The 22,757-nt window shown below is 38.4% G+C and overlaps 1 protein-coding gene across 2 annotated transcripts in view; it reads left to right on the forward strand.

The window, feature by feature from the left end:
* Nucleotides 1-795: 795 nt before the first annotated feature.
* Nucleotides 796-22,757, forward strand: part of Znf652 (zinc finger protein 652) — a 76,030-nt gene continuing 54,068 nt past the window's right edge. The window contains exon 1 of one of the 2 annotated variants that reach the window (XM_026386750.2): nt 796-1,091. The gene's annotated coding sequence lies outside the window, so the exon portion shown is untranslated. The remainder of the gene's footprint in view (nt 1,092-22,757) is intronic. The other variant, XM_026386751.2, reaches the window with a different exon arrangement.

Consider the following 22,757-nt stretch of genomic DNA (forward strand, 5'->3'; position numbering starts at 1 on the left):
TAATTAGTCATAATGCTGTAATACTTACAATGGAGATTTCCTTTCTTGCAGCATCTCTGGGTCTCTGGCACACACAGCTTTCCCTATTCCTGACTATAGGACTAATGCAGTTCTAAACCTGTTTTTTCTGACCACCCTGGCAATCTTTAAGTTGCTTCAGTTTTTATTAACCAACCCAGTCATCTCATGAACGATCACTACTGCTCGTATCTTGTAATTTCTGTCCTGTCACTAACTGCCCTCCAGTAATGCGGCCAGCAATCAAGTTTTAAATTTTTATTCTATAAGCGCTTTTACTTCCACTCGGCCCACTTTTCTATTTTTGCCCCTATTTTCACTTTACCTTTCCCTAATCCCAATTTCGTGGAATCGCACACTGCCAGCACACAACTCCCTCCTACTCTGCATTTCGGCTTCCTTTCAGCAACCACGCCCCCCGACCCACGGGGGCCAGCACGCATGCGCAGCCCACGCCTTTACCTGGGCGCTCGGGAGTGGGCGGAGTGGGCAAGGGCGGGGGTGGAGCGGATAGTCGGCGGTTATCTGCGCCGCTGAGCGCTCACAATGTGGCAGGAGGGAGAAAAGGTGCGCCAGGGCCGGCCCAAGGGCTGCGCATGCGCGCCGCCGCTCCCCGCAGCCGAGATGCCGGGGGAGGGGGGGGCGAGCGGAGGGAGGTATCGGGATCCCTGCCGGGCGGGGGGGCCGGCGAGCGCAGGGGCCTCGGGCACGCGCGCGCGCTCTCTCGCCTCCCTCCCTGCCCCCCCTCTCGCACACACACATCCACACACGCACACCCCCTCCTCTGTCGCCCGCCCCGCGCGCCGCCCGCCCCGCCGGCCCCGCTCGCCCTCGCGCGCTCGGAAGGGAGTCGCGAGACGTCGGAGCGGCGGCCACGTAGCGCTGCGGCGGCGGCGGCGGCGGCAGCCGAGGCCGGGTCTGAGGAGCGGCCCTGAGCGCATACGTTGGTCAGGGGGGAGGGGCCGGCCCCGCCGGCGGTGGTTACTCGAGCGCCGCGGCTACAGGCCCCCCGCCGCAGGGATGGACCGCCGAGGCAGCGGTCGAGGCGGCGGAGGCGGAGGCGGCCGGCCCGGGTGAGTAGGGGCCCCTTCCCCCGCGCACTCGCCACCGCCGCGGCGGCGCCCCCGGCAGCAGACCTTCCTCTCCGCCGCCCGCCGCGCCGGGCCGGGCTCTGGGGACCGGCTAACGCTGCGCCGAGGCAGCTGCGTGCACTAGGCCGGAGCAGCCCCCATCCGGCGGGGAGGCCCCTGCGCTGCGCTCCTCTGGCACCGAGCTTGGGCCGGGGGCGTCCCGCTCTTGCCCTTTCGCTCCCTCTTTCACGGACCTGGGCTTGGTTGCAGTATTGCAACGAGTCCGCTTGCCCTGAGGCCTGAGGGGAGGCTGGGGTGGCATGGGTTAGCGGGCAGAGGGGAGGTTTGCACCGGTTCTCTTGCGAGTGTTCTCCTGCCCTGCAGCTGGTAGCTTGCACTCACTGCCTTCCCCGCCCTGTGGCTGCGCCCAAACCTCCAGCCCCCAGGAGTATTGTGCCACCAGGGGACAACATGCATCTGATGTACACCCGCCACCAGCAGCCCCACTCTCACCCCAGTGGGTAATGAAGACCTTTCTCCACCCCCACCTCCTCCTCCCCGCCAATCAGGCTCTGCTGAAGAGTCCCAGATCGGAGACACCAAAGGTAGTGACACCCCCGTTACTTCTCCACGTAACATGTTCATTGTCGAGGGATGCCTTCTGTACAAATAATAACTGCCCCTCCCTCACCTTGAAGTCTGTCTTAAGGATTTAAGATCCTGTGTACTCTTTTTTGAAGTGGACCACTCTTTGATCACATCTAGAGAATCCCACCTACCCACCCCCACACACATACAAACGCACACTTCCTGATTGCAGAGCAGCCCCTGTCATCGCGGATCCATTGTGAGAATGGCTTGTGCCAATCAAAGGAATGTGCCTTCGCCTTTGGAGGAGGGTGCTTTCCACAATCTTGTTACAGGATGTTCTTGCGTTTGTCGGTCTTTGATTGTCCTCAGATTGTCCCAGTGTTCAAGCATCATTATTATGGTATTTTCCTTGTGTATATCTCCTGCGGACCCGCAGCAACACCTGAGTGATGCTTTTCCCCCAGTTCATTAGATACATATGGTGCCGTGGGAATTTTATCCTTTTTGTTGTAATGTTTAACATCTATGGTCAAGGTGTAGTGTAGTATAAAAGTCGGGTGATATTTTGGGATGAAGATCTCTGTTTTTCCAGAGGATGACCAGGCCGGTATTGTTCTGGGAATGGCAACTAGCACATGCTTTGTTGACAACATGTACATGTTTAGGGAAGGAAAGGTGCTGTTGCCGGGATGTGTGGTGTCGGTGCTGAAGGCAAGTGATGTACAAGTGGGGCTGTTCTGTGAGTGGTGCACTGCACTAATTGAGAGCACTCCCAGGTAGCTTAGTTAATTGTGTCTCCACTGTGCACATGTATTTGGATAGACACTGTCTTTAGTATAATTTTGCTTAAAATGTTCACTGCTAAGTTTCAGCAATTCTGGAAATGTTTCTTTCCATGGTTCCTAACCTTTCTTTGGGGTCATGGAAACCTTTAGGGCCCCTTTCTCAGTGAAATAAACACATAATTTTTTATGTGACTATAGTCATCTTGAAGCTGTTCCTGGGATCTCAGATTATGATCCACATTATGCAAAAGTGAAAGGAATTTGAGTTTTGTGTTTTGTTTTTTTTATAAGGATTAGTTACTTTGGCCCTGAGTGGTAAACTACAACAAACATATGTATGTAGCCTTGTGTTTTGTTCTTTGGTTATAGTGAGTTAGGTATTATGTCTCTGTCTTCCCATTAAAAAGGGAATGTGAGTCTTTCAGAAAAAGTTAAAACTAGAGTCAAAATAATTTGTTTAAATGTGACCAATTGATACTGTATGTTCCTGGCATCTCCTTCTAAATGTAACAGATTTCAACAGTGAAGTAGTCTGTTTATAATGCCTGCCTGGAATCTTTATGTGTCGGCTAAATTAGATCTGATCTCTTAAAAGGAGGCTTTGTCATACCCATAATAAAGCACCTGTTCTATGATGAGAATTTTTTTCAACTTTGTTAAATATGATTTCATATCTTTATTAAAGGTAATAGTGCCGTCAAAATCATCCATTTAAAATTTTGTTTTAATGGGAGGATTTTAATTGTAGTTAAGGAATTTGGGCTTCATGTTTGGAGTCTAGAGCTAGGGATGAACTTTGCACCATTCTATCAATAAGATTGTAAATATCAGTTATTTTGCTTAAATTACTCTGTATTCAGCTTTTGTCTTTTAATAATGTTTCAATCAAGGGACATTTATTCTTGTGATAGTGTTAAGATGGGCAGTGATGTTAAATAAGCAGTCCCCAGCTCTCTAGGAGTTTATAATTTTGACAGTATTTTTCATTTTAAGGAATCTGTTTATGTTTTCTTTTATTTCTTTTTGCATATTTTGGGGTTCTGAGAGTCTAAGGAATTCATGGCTTTAACAGGCACTTTGGAAGGCGAGGTAGGAATCTTGCATAAAACCTGTTCCACACACACCTGAAGAATAGCATTTATTTCAATAATTATGAAGTATATCCTGTGAAATTTGAAAACATGCTGAGGTTGCATATTTGCATTTTTATTACCTAATGTAGATGCTTGAAGTGGCTTATATTACAGGTTACATTTTTTTTTGTTCATGTCACACCTGAAGTTTTACTATCAGAAATTATTTGCCTATGCTAAACCCAAACCATTTCAAAGTTGCAAATATACTATTTTTCTTTGTCAACATAGTATACAGACAGACCATTCAAATCTCAGGGAATGTGTAGTTCCTTGGTGTTGTTTTGTAGACCCTTTTCTAACCAATCATTTTCCTAGTTAAAAACCATATGCCCATATAGCAGTTGATCCTATAACGCATGTGGCCGTGAGAACAGCATTCTCTCCTTGCCAGCTTCAGGGCTTGGAAGCTGGAAAACAATTGCATAGCAGTGAGATACTTTTTAAGAAGTAGTGGTGCCAGCAGTTCGTCCTCATTAATACAAGCAGCTTGCTTCAGTTTCTCCAATACTCCTCTTCAGACACCCTTCCCTTAGGAGGTTTCAGATCAGCAGCTCCTACTCAAGGGAAACAGCACCTACTCTTTGTGACTGTGGCCTCAAGATCTGATTCGACACCCAGAGCTGTTTCCATTTCTGCTCTAAGTATGGGAAGTACTCTTGTGGTGTGGTAAGAAAATACTTTTTAAGTCTGCAGGGAAAAGAAAGTTGGTTAATAATGCTACTGATGTGATTTTATTTTTGAGTGGCTGAAGTCTGTCAAAGTAAACTATAATGTGAATTGTTAAAAAAAAAAAAAAGTCGCACTTTTCTCCAGGATTGTAGATAATTTTACCAAAAATGTGAATATACTCTTGAGTTTCATTTCCCTTGTTTTAAAAAGTCAGTTGAGAGACTCCCCTCACTCCCCAAAAAAAGAAGTGAATGGTCTTCTATTTTGAATCATGTCCTTTTGAACTAGTTATTCGGAAGTAGGTAACTACATCTCTTCATTGGTAACTCCTTGATCTTGTGCTACTGTTTTAGGTAGCTATTGTCATCATTTTAGATGGTTATCACATGAATTAGCCTTGATAGAGGCAAACTGGTGTTGCAGTTAGTGTCATTAGCTAAAAGGAGATGGTTCTTTGGAGCCAGGTAAAACTAGCTTTCAATTCGACCTACACCATTTACAGGCTTTATGGCATTGAACATATCACCTTGACTTTTCTGACTTCAGTTTCTCATCAGCAGAATGAAATTTGTTTTGAGGACTTGAAATAAATGTTTGCGATCTCCTAGCATAGTTCCTGGTGTGTATTCATATTAGGAACTCAACAAATGGTAGAACACAGACACGTCAGAGTGAAAATACAGATCATTTTGGATTAAGACAAGATTTAGAGGTCCGGTGCTATGATTTGGCATTCTTTCATTTGTGCAGATTTGGGATGAAAAAAAAATGCAAATATTGGACTTGCAGCATACCTAAGTCTTGCAGGTGTGATGTGTTTATTGGAACTTTGATTTCTTTCTTTATGGATGGTTGAACTTGGTAGAGACAATAAAACATAGCTGCAAATTCTACAGTGTTCACAGGCTGTACTTATTTTAAGCCTATTCAAAGCTTATGTGGTGAAAGAAGTGTTTTGGACGTTAATATATCTCAATGAGTTCTGTGTCTAGAGTTGAATCATGTGCAAAGACTAGTATAAATTTTCATGGTTAATGCAAACTCTAAAGTGCTTAATAGAATCAGTGAAGACATCAGTTGCTTGTTTTAGTTAATCTGTTTATTTATGTAGCAGTTGTGTATTAAAAATACTTATAAACATTTCTCTTATAGAATTTCCTTTGCTTTTTTGAGGTTTTGATAATAAACTGTTATTTGGGCTACAGGTTTGAGTGCTTTGTACATTTTTGCTTTGGTGGGGGAAGGAAGGAAATGTAAGGTTTCTTTGCCTGTCAGATTTTATTGACTCTGTTTTAGGCCTAAAGATTGTGTTTCTAGCCACTTCTTTTTATCCTAAAGACAGTTTCAGGTAATAAGACATTCCCCTTTTCCTTTTAAAAATATCATTTAAAAGACTAATTACTTTGAAATGTACATTCAATGTATGTAGTTTATGTAGTACATACAACTTTAAAAATAGAATTTCTTTGGTTTTATGGAATTAAGTTATTCTGTAATTTTCGCAGCATTGTGATAAGTCTCTAAGCCCACAAGATTTACCTAAAGACTGTTCAGATAAGGGAGACACATCAGAAATGCCTTAGGATTTATTTCAAAGGAATTTGCTAATCCTTATTTTCTTTTATTATTGAGCTATCTAAAGAATTGCCTATTGAAAGAATTAGTCACTAGCATTGGAAACTGATAAAGATTGGCAAACAATGGTCTTTGACTCACCTTAGAATTTGCAGTATATTTTGAAAACTTAATCTTGGTCAGAATATATACTAATTACATACTAGCCCAGAATGACTAATAAAACAAAATTTGGATGATTGGACTACATATTTTTTCCTTAATTATAAAACATTTTGATAAGTAAACTTTTTTTTGCGGATGGGGTGCTTTTTCTTCTAAGCTTGGGGTGGCTGGTTGCCTTGTCAGTTTTGTTGTTTTTTTTTTTTTTTTTTTTTTTTGATAAACCAATGAGTGTGTGACAAGAACAGATTGTAAGGGTAGAAGAGAGAGGGAAAAAATGGCTTCTAGCCTAATTTCTTGATGTTTACTGTGCATGTGGTATCAGAGGGTTAAACAAAGATGTACAATGTCTCTCTGATTCCTTTTGTTATTAATGCTAGTGCAAAATGTAACATTTATAATTTTCAGCTTTGGAATTTGTATTCCTTTTTTGGGATTCAGTGGAGCATAATTTTTTACTTACACTGTGTGACCTACAAAATGAGAAGACTTATAACTAGGACCTTGTGAAAGTTTTTCACCCTTTTGAATGTGTCATTTTAATGTATTTGAAGTAATATCAATGACTTATGAACACTGAAATATGTGGTAATTTTGGATTTTTGTTTTGTTTTTGCTGGAGAGGAATGTTTCTGATCTTGATTGAATGGATAAATCTATGTTTACCTTGGAAAAATGACTGGAATGACCGGGGACTTTTCTGTATTAATATACTATGAGATCTGGAGTTTGAAATTACCTTTCCTGAAAGTTCTTCATTGTAGGGAGCCCCACATTTTTCTCTGTTGTTTTGTTTTGTTTATGGTGCTAAGGATTGAACTCAGGGCATTGCTCACGATAGGCAAGCACTCCACCAATGAGCTACATCCCTAGCATCCCCCCATTTAAAAAAATATACAGGGACTGGGGATGTGGCTCAAACAGTAGCGAGCTCGTCTGGCATGCGTGCGGCCCGGGTTCGATCCTCAACACCACATACCAACAAAGATGTTGTGTCTGCCGATAACTAAAAATAATAATAAATATTGAAAAATTCTCTCTCTCTCTCTCTCTCTCTCTCTCTCTCTTTCTCTCTCTCTCTCTTTAAAAATAAAAATAAAAAAAATAAAAAAATATACAAAGTTATATAAATCAAAGTTAACTCTAAAAGTTTAAAAACAGCTTATATTCAAACAATAGGATAAATATTGCATAGCTGAAAAAATTAATGAAGACACTGTATATTGCTATGGAAAAGATCTCTAAAGTGTTCATGAAAAAAAAAGGCACAGACAGTGTAGAGTGTGCAACTGTTTGTTTTATGGGAGAGTGAATATATTTGAGGATTATCCTGTATATCATAAAATAACTGTAAGAAACTTACTAGTTTTATAAGAAACTGATAATACCAGCTTCTGTTGCAAGCTAAATTGGATGATAAGGAACCTGAGTTGGAGTCACATGTTTCACACTCTGTGTGTGTGTATTGATATATGTTTTTTTTTTAAGTGAAATTTTAATCACAGTACACACAGAAAAGTAGAGGCATCATAAATGTGCAGTCTAGTGAATTTTCTCTATATAATCAGCATCTATAATAAGAAACAGATTTTTAAAAAATATATTTAGTTGTCGATGAACCTTTAATTAATTAATTTACTTATTTATATTGATGCTAAGAATCGAATCTAGTGCCTCACACTTGTCAGGCAAGTGCTGTATCACTGAGCCACAACTCCAGCCCAAGAAACAAATGTTTGTGAGATCTCACTATGTTGCCCAGGTTGGCCTCCAGTTATTGGACTCAAGCCTCCCCTGTAGATCAGACTATAAGTGTGCGCCACTGTGTCCAACTAGAAACACATTATTAAAGTTCCAGAGCCTCTCATGTCCTTTCCAAGTTATTGCTCTTCCAAACGGTTTTCATATCCCGTATCATCATAAAGTGGTTTTGCCTGGTTTATGGAAGTTTTTTTTGTTTTTTGATTTTGGTGCTGGGGACCCAGCTAAGCTTATGCTCCACTGTTGAGTATATCCTCAATCTCTTTTGTAAATTTATATAAGCAACATGTACTCTATATAAATGTACTGTATAAATGCAGCATGTATTCTTTTGTATCTGATTTTGTTATTAGTTTCCTATGAAATTAATAATAGTAAATAAATAATAAACTAATAATAATAGTAGAGTTTTAAATAAAAAAGACTTTAGTATAAGTTTTAGTGCACCAGTCATCCTTTTTTTTTTAAACAGGCTATTTATAGTTTTCTAGTAGGTAGCAGTAAAACCAAATTATCTTGGAATATAGGTTTATATATATAAAAGGTATTCATAAAGAGAAATTAGTATTATTAGTTTTCCTATGAAACTAATAATACCCTATTATATGCATGTACTATAATTTATTTATTAATTCTATTATTGATGGAAATTTGGATTATTTCTGGTTTGGGGCTATCATCAATAATGCTGCTCTGTTCATTATATGTTCTTTTCACTTAACAGGGTATATGCCTATTAAGAATTTAAATTTAGGGGCTGGGCATGTGGCTCAAGTGGTAGCGCGCTCGCCTGGCATGCGTGCGGCCCGGGTTCGATCCTCAGCACCACATACAAACAAAGATGTTGTGTCCGCCGAAAACTAAAAAAAATAAATATTAAAATTCTTTCTCTCCTCTCTCTCTCTCTCTCTCTTTAAAGAATTTAAATTTAAAATATATCCCTTAACTGATTTATAGGAAAATTTCAATGGTCCATTTTAAATTAAAAATTAAATATTTAGTTGCACAAAATAACTTCCAACTATTTTGGGGGTCTATTCTTAGATTTTCACAATATTAAGAGAAATCCCAGTGCAACCTAAGACCAAACCCCATATTCTTCTATCCTTAAATAAAGAGGGGTTAAATATGAGAGAAAATGTCTTTTTTTTTTTTTTTTTTTAAAGAGAGCGAGTGAGTGAGAGAGAGAATTTTTTTAATATATATTTTTTAGTTTTCGGCATACACAACATCTTTGTATGTGGTGCTGAGGATCGAACCCGGGCTGTACGCATGCCAGGCGAGCTCGCTACCGCTTGAGCCACATCCCCAGCCCGAGAAAATGTCTTTAAAATAGTTTCAACACCTGAACTAGGACATGGACCTGTAGTCCAAGCTACTGGGGAGGCTGAGGCAGGAGGATCCCTTGAGCCCAGGAGTTCAAGTCTGTCTCAAAAAAGAAAATAAAAAGTTATAATGCCCAAAAGATATGATTTTGTAATTGTTAAGTATTTCTTATGATATTTCATATATATATATATATCACAATCCTGCCTGCACTGGTAATTATTAAACTATTTATATAAATTTTATTTTTTTATTTTTTATTTTTAAAAAAAATATTTATTTATTTTTTAGGTGTAGATGGACACAACACATACCTTTATTTTTATGTGGTGCTGAGGATTGAACCCGGGTCCCGCGTGTGCTAGGCGAGCGCTCTACCACTGAGCCACAATCCCAGCCCCATTATATAAATTTTATAACTACACATATTTAACTTTTTTTTGGAGTTCCAAAGTTCTAAACAAGTTACAATATGGAATACTTTAGTTAAACTTGTTTTGAATATTTTAGGATTTGGTGGACCTGTCAACCAAATAAGATGGTATATAACTGTATGTAGCCCTGCAGCTTGATAACTGTGGAGGCATCAGTGTAACTATGAAAAACTGCATTTGATCAAAAATTTTTCCTTTATTTGCAGTGGTACCCCCATCCCCAAAACATGGAAATAATGATTAAAGTATGAGACCGTAAAGCAGTGGTTCTCAATCACAGTTGATTTTGCCTCCAGATGCTACTGGCATCTAGTGAGTAGAGGAGCAGAATACTGCTAAGCATTCTCTAGCACATGGAACAACACTCACCATCAAGAATCACCTAGAGTGCCGGCTGAGAAATCTTGTTTCAAAGCAACTAGCGACTAAGCTGAGGTACTAGGCAGGTAACAATTTTAGCATTGACTTTGTTAGATTTACACAAAACTCAGCTAATTTATCTCATTTAGAGCAGAAATAAGCTGGGTAATTTTCTAAATAGTAGTAGAATTTTAAATATGAAGACTTTAGTATAAGTTTTAGGGCATCAGTCATCTTTTTTTTTTTTTTTAAACAGGCCATTTATAGTTCCCTAGTAGGTAAAACCAAATTATCTTGGAATATAGCTTTTATGTAAAAGGTATTCACAAAAAGAAAGATTATATGTGTGTGTGTGTGTATATATATATATAAAATATAGCAAAGACTTACTTTTTAAAAAGCAGATAATCTTCTGTGATCCTAGTGTGGATCTTGCTTTACTCTAAGAGAAAATTGTTGGTTCTTTAACGGTTCTGTCCCCAGCACACTACACACACAAATTAAATCATGTATAATATGGTAAATTAAGGAAAAAAAAATTGCCTTCTTGGAGCAGATATTAGGCTGTGGGTTTAATCCCCCACCACTGGGGGAAGAATTGCCAAGTGAGAAAATGTTAAAATTAAATATTAGAATATTCATGCATAATAGAAAGAAAATACCTAATTTTAAATGGCAAAGTTCTTCCTGTAAGATTGTGGTAAAGAAATAAGCACTTGTGCATCCATTCCATGTTGTCAGATGTGATAATCCATATCCAGGAGATGTTTTTTCTACCTTCCAGTCTCTCCTCAGTCCTTTCATCACCTCATATGGAAAGTTAGATATTTTTTATTTCTTTGAAGATGACTTAGGTCTCTAAAGCGAGGTGGTACACTGAGTATTGAGAGACCCACAGCAGCTAACTGCTGCAGGATTGGGCTATTCCAAATCTAGAGCTGATGTGTGTTTAATTCTGTCTAGCAGTAGTCCTAGCAGTTGGGCCATATCTGTAGAAAGAATCAGAACATGCGTATACACTCTTCACTCACATTTACACCCACATCTGAAACAAAAACTTTGTGTCACTATCTGTGAGACAATATGGTAGTTTTTATTTAGTTTGGTTTCATTTAGAAAAATTGGTTGGGACAGGCAGTTTGAAAAAACATGACCTTATATAGTGTTTTTTAAAATGTATCTTCGTGAAGTAGATACTGAATAAATGTTTACTGGATTAAAAAGGGTGCAAGAGAGTGATAAAAATCATATTTATGGCCTTATTCCATATAGAGGGGTAATTCTTTAAAAACCTGAAAATCTGGGAAGGGTTTAAGTTGGATCCCATTTTGCCCAACATTTGAAGCTATGGTCTTCTCAGAGATAGTACACCTGTCATTGCTAAACACACGCATAACATCTGTGCACAGATACATGCATACACTGTCTAATGTTTATTATGTTAAATAAAACTGATAGAGCCAATGAATATGTAGAAAGAGATTTTCTTTTTTTTTTTTAAAGAGAGAGTGAGAGAGAGAGGGGGACAGAGAGAGAGAGAGAGAATTTTAATATTTATTTATTTTTTCTTAGTTCTTGGCGGACACAACATCTTTGTTGGTATGTGGTGCTGAGGATCGAACCCGGGCCGCACGCATGCTAGGCGAGCGCGCTACCGCTTGAGCCACATCCCCAGCCCAGAAAGAGATTTTCTTAAACTCTGTAGTATAACCCCCTTTAGCATCTTACTAAGATCTTGACTTGAAATAAAAAAATAAAAAGGTCTGAGGATGTAGCTCAGTGGTAGAGTGCCTGAGTTTAATCTTCATTATACAAACACAAAAACAATGAACAGAGAGCCTAGTATTCCAGAAGGACAAAATTTCTAAATTTCTATACCTGAAGTTGCATATGCAGTGTGTATGAATATGAATATATTTATTTAACAAACCTTTATATAGTATTTACAGTTCATTTTTCTTATAACCCTTTGAGGTGGTAGGTGTTATTTTTTTCCCCATTTTACCAGTAGGAAAATAGAGACAAAGTGAGGTAAGGTTAATTTCCCAAGTTAAGTGTCTTTTTTCTTGGTACAGAGATTTTTAAAGAAAAGACCCATTAAAACATTTTATTTTACTAATTGAAAAATTAAAGAGAAGAAATTTTATTTATTTATTTATTTATTTTAAATTTTATACCACATTTTCTTTCTTTCTTTTTTTTTTTTAAAGAGAGAGTGAGAATTTTTTAATATTTATTTTTTAGTTCTCGGCGGACACAACATCTTTGTTGGTATGTGGTGCTGAGGATCGAACCCGGGCCGCACGCATGCCAGGCGAGCGCTCTACCGCTTGAGCCACATCCCCAGCCCCGAGAAGAAATTTTAAATCCATGAATACTTCTGGTTTTTAGAAACCAGAGACTGAGTAATTGCTTTACATTTTTAAATCAATGAATAGTAAATTGACATTTTTGTGTACATACAATTCTGGCAATGTTAGTGTATATGTAGGTTTGTGTAACCACTACTGCAGTCAAGATACAGAAAAGCTCCATCATCCCGCAAATCCCCTTTTGCTATTTTTTTGTATTCACCCCATTCCCTGCCCTCTATCCTGCAAACATTGAGCTACTTACTGTCTGTCACTATTGTCTTGTCTTTTGGAGAATGTTATATAACATTTCAAGGCTGGCTTCTTTCACTAAAAATAATGCCTTTGATATTTATCTAAGGTTTTTGTTTGTTTGTTTGTTTAATACCTTTTATTTTATTTTATTTATTTTTATGTGGTGCTAAGGATTGAACCCAGGGCCTGGCACGTGCTAGGCGAGCTCTCTACCGCTGAGCCACAAACCCAGCCCGATATTTGTCCAAGTTTTGATGTGTATCTTTTTTTCCTTTTTATGGCCAAATAGTATTCTATGATATGAGTGTATCGCTAATTGAATACCAATCAGAATTTGAAGGCCATTTGGATCGGTTCCAGTTTTTGGTGATTGTGAACAAAGTTACTATAAACATTCACAGGCAGGTGTTGAGGTAAATATGTTTTCATTTCTTGAGGGTAAATACCTAAGAGTAAGATTGCTGTATCATATAGTATGTATATAACTTTACCCCAAACTGCCAAACTGTTTTCTAGTGGGTGTGTTATTTTGTATCCCCACCGGAAATATGAAAAGTTCCAGTTGATGGGGACGTTGGTAGGCATCTGTAATCCCAGTGACTTGGAGGCTGAGGCATGAAATCACAAGTTTAAGGCTCAGCAACTTACTGAGACTGTGTTGGGGATGTGACACTATAGTGGAGTACCTCTGGGTTCAATCTCCAGTACTGGGGGGGGGGAGAAGTTCCAGTATTTCACATATTTGTCAGCATGTGTCATTATTAATATTTTATTTTTGTCCATTTTGCATTCTAATAGGTATATAGAAATAATTAATTTTGAACCTTGATCAGATTCTGGGTTCTTAGCTCAGTTCTGCCATTAGAGGAGCCTTGCCTTTTAACTGTGATGAGCCTCTCATTTCCTTGTCTTTTATGTAATAGGGTTATATTGGATGCATTATGTTCTCTCAGCTCCCAAATTCACTGATACAGAAAGAATTTTTGGTAAGAGGAGGAGAGAGTTATGTTTACTTGTGCAAAAGAATCCATTGATTTATCTTTTCACCTAAAGTACAAACATTATCAGCAGGGTGTATATTTATAAATGGAATCCATATGAAGTAACCTGATATATATCTATAGTTTGTCCTTTGGAGTTAAACTAAAATTGTGATCATGTCTATCTTTAAGATGAAATTATATTGTTGATGTTGCAGTTCACTTTGACAACCTAGAATCCTTTGGCTGGTGTCTGATACTTTTATGTTTCTTAGCTTTCTAGGGTTAAAATTTACAGTAAGTTTAATAATAGATATTTTGCTATTTGTCATTAATAGGAATCACTTAAAATTGTATATTTAGTTACTGTCCTTAATGTCTTATTTGGGTATTAAACAGATTGTTTCTAGTAACATTAAAAATTAATAGCATTATTATTTTTCTAAAAGATTACAAATGCATATTTAAGGAATATAGAAAAATATGAAAAAATGTATCCCCCTCCCTATCTTTACTGTTCTCCTGAGACATCTCTCAATGAGTATACCTATGCATGAGTATATTCATGGTTTTGCATATTGAGATTATATGATCCCATTTACACACATCCTTTTTTTTTGTGGGGGGTGGTACCGGGGATTGAACTCAGGGGCATTCAACCACTGAGCCACATCACAAGCTCTATTTTTGTATTAGAGACAGGGTCTCTGAGTTGCTTAGCACCTCGCCATTCATGAGACTGGCTTTGAATTCATGATCCTGCCTCAGCTTCCTGAGCCTCTGGGATTACAGGTATAGGCCACTACACCTGGCTTACACACTTTAATGTTTTTTTTTTTTTCATATGTGGACATATTTCTGTGTCAGTTAATGTAAATCTGTATCATAATTCAGATGGATTCATAGCATGCCTGTTTTAGTCAGTTTTTTCACTGCTGTAACTAAAGGACCTGATTAGAACAATTGTAAAAGAGGAAGGATTTATTTGAGGGCTCATGGTTTCAGAGGTCTTAGTCCATCAAGGCTGGCCCCTCAGGGCTCCAGGTGAGACTGAAACATCCTGGCGGGAGAGTGGCTGAGGGAAGCAGTTAACGTGGTAGTCTGGAAGCAGACTCCACTTGCCAGATACAAATATATACCCCAAACCACCCTTCTCCAGCCATACTCTACCACTTCGGTTACCACTCAGTTTATCACCCATTGGGTTCAGACTTTCACAACCCAATCATGTCTCCTCTGACCCTTCTTGCATTGTCTCACACATGAGCCTTTGGGGGATACCTCACATCCAAACCATAACAATGCCTATGTCTATATGGGCCATTTTTTGTTTCAGGTTTTTTTTTTTTTTTTTGGTTATAATAAATGTCCTCACACACAAATCTTTATATATTTCTAGTGGCAGATTAGTTATAACTATAATTCTGTGGCTGGGTCCGAAAGTATATACACCTTACAGGTAGGAAAATAGTGCTGAACAGCTCTCAGGAAGGTGGTTCTATATTCACATAGTGTCATGAGACATAGCTGGCCATGCCTGTTATGCCCAAATCAGTCAGGTTATCTTGGCATTAGTTAGTTTGGGACTTATGCCATAAGACATATTTACACGTGTTTGTACATGGATTCTGGTGAAAAACCAAGCCCACTTGCTAATTGATAGTCTTTACCAAGTAAACCTGACCTTGCTTAAAAAATCAAAGCTTTAAAAAACATTAAAAATCAAATCTACTTTTGAGAAAAATCACCTGATAAAGACATCTGATTTTTTTTAATTCAGAGAAAATCTTTTAAAGTAACTATAGTATTTAAAGTATCTATAGTAGTGCTGTAAATTTTCTTTTAAAATACCTTTTGAATAATTTTAGATTTATAGAAAAGTTGCAGAGAGTAGCATGTAGTCCTTATCCAGTTTCCCTATTGATTCAGTCTTTCATTAACCATTGTTTGTTTCTTAGGATTACATTGGCATACTACTATTAACTAGACTTCAGAGTTATCAGATTTCATTAGTCTTCAACAAGTATTCCTTTTCTATTTGGAAACATATTAAGCTTTTCAACTGTATACTTAAGCTTCAATACCTGTTCACAAATTAATTTTAGTCATTATATATATCATACTTGTATATGTACTATATGTACTGTATCTGGATGTCTGTATTTAAATGTAAGTTATCTTTGACGTTAATATCTTTGAAAATTATCTTTTGACATTCACAGTTCTGCCCAAGGCAATTGTAAGGTAGGGCTGAGGAGCTTTCCCCGCCCTTTTTGTGTTCTTTGCGGAAAGGAGATTTATAACATCTACAGTGTGTTTCTTGCACAGTGGTACCCTTTTTCGTAGTTACAAGCCCCCATCTCCAGGACACATGGAAAATTTCCTACTGTTTACAAGGAAATTAGCTATTGAGAGTGGTAGAGAAGAGTGTCTTATGCCGGATGGTTTCACTATCTTAATTTCCCCAGGTGTGGTAACGCACCCCTGTAGTCCCGCCCACCACTTGGGAGGCTGAAGCAGGAGGATCACAAGTTCAAGACCAACCTTGGCAAAGTCCAGTCTTGGCAATTTATTGAGACCCTTCCTCAAAATAAAAAATAAAAAGGATGGGGCATGTAGCTCAGCAGTAGAGCATCCTTGGGTTCTATCCCCAGTACTACACAAAAACAAACAAAAATATCTTTGTGGTTCTTGAAGAAGAAAAAGGTGTAGGTTTTGATAGAGTAATAGCTGGGTACCTTTCACCTCTCATTCCACACTTTCTTTTTTTTTGGTAGGATTGAACCCAGGGGCACTAAATCACTGACTCACATCCACAGCCTTTTTATTTTTAATTTTAAGACAGGGTCCTAGGGCCTCACTAAGTTGCTGAGGGTGGCTTTGAACTTAAGAGATCCTCCTCCCTCAGCCTCACGAGTCACTAGGATTACAGGCCTGTGCTACCGTGCATGGGCTCACTCTGCACTTTCTAATGTGAAGAATTCCTTCTGGGCAAATCATCACACAAACTCACTATATTAATTTAAATCATTTCTAGTTTATGGCAAGGAAGGAAGGAATTGGCTTTTTCTTTTTTTGTTGTTTCTTGGTACCAGGGATTGAATCTAGGGGTGCTTAACCACAGGATCTGAGTTACTTAGGTCCTTGCTAAATTACTGAGGTTGGCTTTGAATTCATGATGCTCCTCAGCTTCTTGAACTGCTGGGATTACAGGCTTTTGTCACCATACCTAGCAGGAATTGGCATTTTTAAAAATCACTTTTCCAGGGCTGGAATTGTGGCTTAGCACTTGTCTAGCATGTATAAGGAAGTGGGTTTGATACTCAGCACTGTATAAAAATAAATAAATAGAATAAAGATTTTTAAAGATTTTTTTAAAAATCACTTTTCCTGGGCTGGGGATGTGGCTCAAGCGGTAGCGCGCTCACCTGGCATGCGTGCGACCCGGGTTCGATCCTCAGCACCACATACCAACAAAGATGTTGTGTCCGCCGAGAACTAAAAAATAAATATAAAAAAAAAAAATTCTCTCTCTCTCTCTCTCCTCTCTCACTCTCTCTTTAAAAAAAAAAAAATCACTTTTCCTCACAGTTAAAGGGAATTCTTAAAGTATTCCTTCATTAGCATAACACTTTAAAAAAAACTGAAAAAAATCTTTTTTGTATTCTAAGCAGCAAAAATGCAGAGCAGTAACATGAGAAAGCACACACTAGATCTGAAGTACATCTTCCTTTTGCGGAGGCAAAGAGGAAGGAAGACATGGCATTTGTCCTGTATGTCAGTTAAATTAATGAACTAAATAGTAAAGTGGTCCTAACTTTTGCATGTTTCATGAGTGCCTCTGGGCAGAGCAATGCATTAGGTCTAATGAAAAAGTATAAATTTATTTTCTTTCTCTCAAAGAGCTTGTAGTGGGAGAAATACCATTTGTAGACAAACAAGTGCAATTTAGGATGTTGTATGTTAGATGACAGCTCTGTGTCACAGAAGTTTTGAAGGGGTGCTTTGTGTGGTGGCACTCACCCATAATCCCAGCAACTCAGTGGTGGGGGCTAAGGCATGAGAATCACAAGTTCAAAGGCCAATTTTAGTAATTTAGCTTCCCTTGGTTCAAGCCCCAGTACCAACAACAACAACAAAAAGGAAGTTTGGGAGGGGAAATCCCTTCTGTGCAGGCAGTCATGCAAGGCTTCAAGAAAAAGTGCACTGGAGCTAGTTCTTGAAGGATGGCTGGGATTTTATTATAGTGATAGGGGGTTTGGAAGGTATTCTAGGTAGAAGGAAAGAATGACAAGATTTTAGAGGTGGAAAGTGCCATCGGATGCATGATGAGTAGCATAAATAGCATGGGGACATTAGGTGGGAAGGAGAAGATGAATTTTGGAACTAAGATTGGGCTCAGGTGGTAGAGGCTTTCTGAATTGTACTTTATTTCATCGCTGTAGGAACCATTGAAGGTTTTGTAGCTAGGGAGTTACATGATTCAAATTTTAAAAATCTCTGTGTAGCATGGTTTGAAAGAGGGAGGCAGAAAGAGTATTATAATTGTGTGAATATGAGGTGATGAGGGCCTGAACTGGGGTTCTTGTTAGTAATTAGAATAGGAAGAACAGGGTAATTTCAAGAAATGAAGCTTAGCTTATTGGATCATTAAATATTGAGGTAAGGGAAAGAAAGCAGTCCCAAAATGAACCTGAGGTGTGCAGCCTCACTCAGGCTACGCTTTATTTGGTTCTTTTGTAGATTTGATCATAAAATAACTTAAAAATCAATAATTTCAGGGGCTGGGGCTCAGCAGTAGCACACTGACCTGGCATGTGTGAGGCACTGGGTTTGATTCTTAACACCGCATATAAATAAATAAATAGAGGTTTATCAACAACTAAAAAAAAAAAGAGAAAGAAAGAAAAGATGGGGCTGGGATTGTGGCTCAGCAGTGGAGCACTGCCTAGAACGGGCAGGACCTGGGTTCAATCCTCAGCACCACATAAAAATAAAGGCATTGTGTTGTGTCCATCTACACCTAAAAAATAAACATAAAAAAGAAAGAAATCAATAATCTCTCAGAAAAGAAGGAAAGCATGTGGCATTCTTGTTTTAGAAGTAATAAAATGTGCAAGTGTGTAGTTTAAAATAGAAGATACATGGCATTTGTTGATTCAGGGTGGAAGGAATAAACCAGAGAAGGAAGGTGGGCTGTTTGATGGGGAGTATTATGCTGATGGGCTGTGCTTTCACCTGGTTTTCCAGACCATTTTACTGTAGGTGACAGCAGTACAACATTGAATAAGAGAATCCTTGTTAACTCATGTACAGCAGATTTAGAAAACGATCTGAAAGGTTCTTCTGCTCACCCTTGAACCCTTGGATAATTGTCCCTTCACTGGGCCTAGGGAGTCAAAGGTATGTATTATATCCACTGGAGAAAAAGCTTCAACACCAGCTATTGGCAAATTGGCTGTGCACTGGAGCAGTATAGACCTAAAACTGTGCCTATGGATAGATCTACATGAGACGTTCCACATGAAGACAGGTGGTTGGTTCCATTTCATTGTACTGTCCCTGAAAAATTAAAAGATAATTAGCATCTGGATATAATAGTTGCTACTATTTAGTATCTAATCCTCATTGAGTGATGAGAGTGAAATATAAGCTAGGCAGGAGAACTGCAAGTTTGAGCAAGATCTTCAGCAACTTAGTGGAACCCTGTCTCAAAATAAGAAAATAAAATGGGGCTGTGGATGTGGCTCAGCAAGAAAGCGCTCACGTAGCACATGTGAGGCCCTGGGCTCAATCCTCAGTACCACATAAAAATAAATAAATAAAATAAAGGTATTGTGTTCAACTACAACTAAAAAATAAATATTAAATAAATAAATAAAACAAAAGTAAAAAAAAAAAAAACAAACTATCTTTGGGCCAGGCCCTTGTGGGGCATGCTGTAATCCCAGTAGCTTGGGAAGCTGAAGCAGGAAGATCATGAGTTCAAAGCTAGCCTTAGCAATTTAGCAAGGCCCTAAGCAACTCAGTGAGACCCTATCTCTAAATAAAATATAAAAAGAGGTTGGGGATATGGCTCAGTGTTAAAGCATCTCTGGGTTCAATCCCCGGTACCAAAACAAAGAACTATCTTTGGTTGCTCCAGCTACATACTTTAAATGTTACCAAACCCAGGCATAGTATCACACACCTGTCATCCTAGCAGCTCAGGAGATTGTGGCAGGAATACTGCAAGTTTAAGGCCAGCCTCAGGAACTTAGTCCCTAAGCAATTTAGAGAGACCTGTCTCAAAAAATAGAAATAAATAAAAAGGGCTGGGGATATAACTCAGTGATAAAGCAACCCTGGGTTCAACGTTCAGTACCTAAAATAAAATGTTACCAAAAAGTAGTGTTAGAAAATTTGCGTGAGTGTGAACTAGTGTGAAAGTGCTTTGATTTAGGAAAAGGAAATATATTTAAAGATATTACAATAAAAATCCATATCACTAATAGAAAATTTTCTTTAACATTCATAGATGAAGAGGAATTAGACTTAGTCATAAATCCCCAATCTCTAGGCAGGTTTGGTCACATCATTGGCTTGGCTACCTTAACCATGCACTGGACTTGAGTTATGACAAATTTATTTTAAAACAAAAGCAAGCAAGCAAACAATACATTTACTAAGTTTTTTGACTGATTGCATCTATTTATAGACGTATGTTGTGAAGAGTTGTGGTTTTCTTAGATTAAAAAAGACGTTGTATAAAAATCATCTCCCCACATAAATGTTTCCTCCACCTACTCATTTGTCTGCAGGCCAGGAGTCTGGGCTGGTGCCTTTGCTGCTCACAGGCTCATTTTTTAGATATTCTGGTGCAGTTAAAATATAAATGTCTAATGTGTATAGTCTTGCTAATTATTTTATAACCTAAAAGTAACTTCTTTGGAGTTTATGGGGAGATAGTGGAATGAACATATTGTTTTACATTCATATTCAGAAATATGAATGTTTGGGGCTTTTGCCTTACTGAAATATGCAGTTATTCACAATGCAATATAGAGAATGATATTTTGGGAAAAGATGATTAAGAATTCCACGTAGAAAGCTGGGCATGGTGGTTCACTCCAGTAATCTCAGCTACTAAAGAGTCCTAAGCAGGAGAATCCCAAGTTCTAGGTCAACCTGGGCAGTTTAGAACTTGTTTTAAAATAAAATTTTTTAAAAGGGATGGGGCTGTAACTCAGTGGTAGAGTACTTGCCTAGTATGTATGGGGCACTGGGTTCAGTCTCCAGCACCACCACCAAAAAAAAAAAAAAAAAAAAAAAGAATTCCAGTGGAAGAAACCTTTGTATATTCAAATGTCTTCCATCTGTTTTCCCAGCTCAGGTTATTACTGAGCAATTATTGTGCCATGGAGCAAATAGCCAAGAATAATTTTTTGTGATGAGGAGTTTTTCTCCTCACACGTCATGTCATTAAACTGCATGTCATTAAACTGCCACACATTCTGTAGTTCAGCCTTGTGTTAAAATTTTAGTGTTGTGTTACCAGTAACTAATGGAGACTTGTTAATGTGATGTGTATATTCATGGGGAATATGTTTTTCTTCCCTTACAGTAGAGATATGTTGCAGCATGAAAATGTGTTGATCCATTGAAGTCCCCCTCCCCCTGCTCCCCGCCCCAACTGCTTTACCTGTTGTCTGGCATTTAATGAAAAAACCTTGCTCGAAAGTTGCAGATCTCTTGAGGGCAGCAAATCCTACCCTCAGAATGAAACTAGGTTACTGCTTCTGCAACATGCAGTGGTTTGTATCAAAAGCTGTTTGGGTCTTGTCTTTGAAATTATCCCCTATTCTTTGAAGTGGTCATATTTTGATTGGGAGTGGTTTTAAATTTTAGAATTTCCTGAATTGAACCTAAAATGTTTTATTATTTTCTTATGTGGTTGTTGTACACAAGCTTTTATAGAAAGCTTATCTCAAGATAACATACATCTTTAGTAAAAACAAAATAATAGTTTTGAGAAAGTATTAAAGACAGTGTTTTAGGAGGGTATTAAAAATGGTTTTATGTAGCTAAAATATATATTTCCTTAGCTTTTAAATTATCTGAGTTTTATCAAAATTTTAGTACTTTGAGTTTGTATTTTAATTCTGGAATCATCTTTATATTATCAAGAGGAAACTAGGCATTTTTCCTTTACTATTTTTTACTTCTTAAAAAAAGTGTATTTGGGCTGGGGCTATAGCTTAGTGGCAGAGCACTGGCCTAGACTGTGCGAGACACTGGGTTTGATCCTTAGCGCTATATACAAATAAAATAAAGACATTCTGTCCATCTACAACTACAAAAAAAATTTTTTAAATGTATTGTCTTTTTCTTTTTGGATGACATGGCTTGAAGTGAGGTGGAGTTTACAGCTGTTCCTTTATCATACTCTTTCTTCTCCGTATAAGGTTTTTTCCATTTGTTTTGTTTTTTGTTTTTGGGGGTGCTGGAGATTGAACTCAGGGGCTACTGAGCCGCATCCCCAGCCCTATTTTGTGTTCGACTTAAAGACAGGGTCTCATCGAGTTGCTTAGCACCTTGCTTTTTGCTAAGGCTGACTTTGAACTCACAATCCTCCTGCCTCAGCCTCCTGAGCCACTGAGATTACAGGTGTGTGCCACTGTACCCGGCTACATATAAGTTTTGAAATCTTAAAAGTAACCTATTTTAATGAATTCCAAGATGTTTTTCTTCAGTGGTGTTGTTTTATAGCAAGAAATGATCTTTCCCTTTAACATTTAAATATGCTCAATGCTCTCCTATCTTTAAAAGCCAAACTCATACCTTTTTTCTATTTTATGTCCTTCTGCCTCTGCTGATCATCACCTTTTGTCTTGTCCTCACCACACTTAACTCTGTAGGGTTAAGTGGGCCTAGAAGGCAACCTTGACCCTTTTGCTAACTAACACAAGACTCCCATTCTCCCAGGGAGAAGAGGCTGGTAGGACAAAGGGATATTCATGTTAAGGAATTATTCTGGTACTATATTTTATGGTCATTTTTTTTCTATCCTCATTGTTTAGCAGCATTTGATACAGGTGACCAATTCTTTCCTGAAAATTATGTATATATAATTGTTTGTTTGTTTTTAATCACTTGTCTTCTGTGCTCTATAATTTAGAACTTTTATTTGGCCTCACTGTTAATTTCTTCTCTCTTCCTTGGTAGTTTTGTCTCTCTTCTTTGGTAGCTCTTTCTCCTCTATTCTTGGAGTACACTATTGCTTGGTGTTCTGCCCATTTCTCTAT

Source organism: Urocitellus parryii, chromosome 7 (genome assembly GCF_045843805.1).
Source record: "Urocitellus parryii isolate mUroPar1 chromosome 7, mUroPar1.hap1, whole genome shotgun sequence".
In the NCBI taxonomy this organism is placed as follows: Eukaryota; Metazoa; Chordata; class Mammalia; order Rodentia; family Sciuridae; genus Urocitellus; species Urocitellus parryii.